This window comes from Eucalyptus grandis, chromosome 3 (assembly GCF_016545825.1).
Source record: "Eucalyptus grandis isolate ANBG69807.140 chromosome 3, ASM1654582v1, whole genome shotgun sequence".
Classification (NCBI taxonomy): domain Eukaryota; kingdom Viridiplantae; phylum Streptophyta; class Magnoliopsida; order Myrtales; family Myrtaceae; genus Eucalyptus; species Eucalyptus grandis.
This window is the reverse complement of record NC_052614.1, coordinates 33287891-33291153: the sequence shown is the minus strand read 5'-3', so window position 1 is coordinate 33291153 and position 3263 is coordinate 33287891.

Genomic DNA, 3263 nt, shown 5'->3' with positions numbered 1-3263 from the left:
GATTTTCTCCTGTCTTTCTCAGTCTCTACCATACCCACGGCTGGCTACTTTAGAAGCACGCACGGTTTGCCCTATGAGCAAGATAGTCTCATCCTACACACGCCACCGGTGCCACGGGTGATTGCTCGTGTGGAAAAGCAATCTCAAGCCTGCCTGGCATACCTTTTATTAGCAAGAAAGCTGATTGGTTGGAATTTCTCCTACGACGAGATATGTTTTTCCTTAAAGAGTCATTTTTCAGTTTGTAATTAAATGAGACAGGTTCTGTATAACAAGGAAATCAACAATTTCAACTGAAATAGAACTATACAAACACAAAACGTGCCGGAACTTTTTTAACCAATAGGCCTCGAAAATACAGACTCTACTAAAGAACTGAATGTAAGCAAACCATGCTAGAATAATCAATAACAAAGCTTTAGAATGCAAATATATTGTACTAGAATTTAATCGACGATGCAATACTCAAGATAAAGATACAAGTCAAAATATAATCAACAATGCAAGTCTGGAATATAAAAGTACAGTGTAAGAAAGTAAAGATAACTGAAAGGGGGGCTTCAGCAGATGAGCAATGGTATTTATAGTGGTGATACCATGACTGCTTTTGAGCAATTTCCAGCTATTGTATCCATGTTTCTCAATTTTTGAGAATTTTGTGCCATACTCATACGATACCATGGTTGTTCTTGTACAATTTTTCCTTAAAAAATACATGCTAATTGTTCCACGATCTCAATCGCCTTGTTCTCCAACAACTTTAAACTTGTAACCATATCTTGATGCTCCTTATGCATTTAGTTCTCTTCTAACACCTTGATAGCTTATCAATGTTACCCTTGTCGATCATTGTTAACTATACGTCGTCGTTTATCGACAACTAGTTGGTAATAATAGCCAATGTGTGTCAATATCAGTACTGATCATTGCGAATCGTTGACAATGAGTCATGTGCTTGACTATATTCAAAGCTTTAGTCACGTCTCTACCCATATCGACCACATGGCTGTTTGTTGGGTGTAAAACATATGCTTCCTTTTTAAGAGAAATAAGAGTAATTTTTACTTCTTTTAAAGATAAATACCTGCACCTTGCGGGTTTTGGCTCTGTGAACAGTACTAGGGTGTGTAAAAACGACGTTTCAGCCACATGAGCCCAGTGTAGGAGAGAGAAAAATAATAAAAAAAGCCATGTTAGTATTTTCTATTAGCCAAGTTGAATAAAGATAACTTAATGACTTGATTATACTAACTTGACAAGTTTTAGGACTACATTACACTTTTTGCAATATTTTGGATTAAATTGCACTTTTTGTAAGTTTTTGGACTCAATTGCACTTTTGTGATAAGTTTTAGAACTTTCAGTGCACTTTTCCCTAAGAATTAATAGCTTAGACTTTAGGTAATATAGTAAAGCTAGACAATCAAAAATAAAATACAATTAGATGTGAGAATCACTCTTTTAATAAATGGTTGATTTAGTCTAGATTAGCCTTTTTGCCTAACAAAAATGAGTAGAATTAGGCTCACTCCAATTTAACTCAATTTAAGGGATTAGGCTTAGTCTCTAATATCAAGCTTATGGGGGTTCATGTTCCAAGGCTTATAATGTGTCGTGACCTCTTTTTTTCTCGGCGCCCGCAATCGGGTACGGGCGCCTAAGGAGGCTAATGGCTCGGCTGAATTTAGTTAAGCCCGGACTCTCCCAAGTCCACCAATTCACGACTTAATGGTCTGAGTTTTTAACCTGTAAATCAATTTTTAAATTGGAGTCGCCACTAATCGATTTGGGGTGGGTTGATTAGAAACCCAAGTGAAGTATCGAGAGAAATACTCACTCTGCGCAACCGAGAAATTAGGATCGGGGACTTGATTACACTAGTTAATCACTAATGCCCTTTCGGTAGCTAATCTTGTTTAAACCCTAAGGTTTTTGGATGTTCGAGGGATTTTCCATGCATTTTTGGGAGGAAAAACATTTTTTGAGTCATTTTCTAATTTTTGGACACAAAAGGGATTTTTGGGGTTTTTGGTATATTTTTTGGAAAAATACAAGTCTTTTTGGCTTTTTCATGAATTTTTGGCCTTTTTTTTGGCATTTTTGGAAAATATGAAATATTTTTTATTTTTTGATTTTTCGGAAAATAAAATATTTTTAAATATTTTTTAATATTTTTGGAAAATAAATTATTTTTTGATTTTTCTCGGTTTTTTAGAAAATAAAACATTTTTCAACAATATTTTAATATTTTTCGATTTTCTGGAAATTAAAAATTTTTTGATTTTTTTTAAATAAACCATTTATTTATTATTTATTAGAATATTAATTTATATTAAAATAATAAAACAAAATAAAACCAACCCGGGTCGGATCCGCAGTTGGGTCCGACCCGGCCGGGCGACCCAAACGCGGCCCGACTCGGATTTTTGCTCCTTTTTTTTAAAAAAAAAAAAAATTAAAAACGACGCCGTGGCGGGCGTTTGGGGACACCCGCCCGCCCGACGGCCGGCTCCACGACCCGCTCCGGCTCGCAACTGGTTCCTTCGGAACCCTACCCGACCGGATCCGGCACATGACCCGACTCGCAGCCACCCCCCCCCTGATCACAAACCCTACCCGATTTTCCGGTCCGGATCCGCTCGACTCGGAAAATCGCAAACCCTAGGGTTTGCGAATCCGCGGCGCCGGGGAGGAGACCGACGGCGACGATGGCCATGGCAGTGACGGCGACGACTATGGGAACCATGACGACGGCGACGGCGACGGTTTTTACCTTTTCTTGAACGGAGGCGATGACAACGACGACGGAGTTGATCTACGACGGTGGCGGCCACGGCGAGGGCGGGCGATGGCGAAGATCGCGGCGGACGGGCGACGGCGTCGGTGGGTCCCGGACGGTCAAATCCAACCAGATCCGGCGCCGAGTTACCTTCTCTCTCCCTCGGGCTTGCCCTTCGAGCTCCCCAAAGTCTCTGGGGACCCCTCCGAGCTCACCACGCCACGGCCGGCGGAACTCGAGCTCCCGAAGTCTCGGGGGACCCCAAGCCTCGGCTGGCCTCTCTCTCTCTACCTCGCCTCGAATGGGCTTGCTCGTCTTCGGCTCCCCTTCCGAAGTCTCTCGGCGGGAAGCTCGAAGCTTTGCAGCCTTCGACCGTTCTTGGCGTGCTCCTCAACGACGGAAACGGGGACCTATTTATAGGCGAGGGGCAGCCGGTCGACGGAGCTTCGACCGCCGGTCCTCGTGCGCCAGCGGCCTCCGCCGG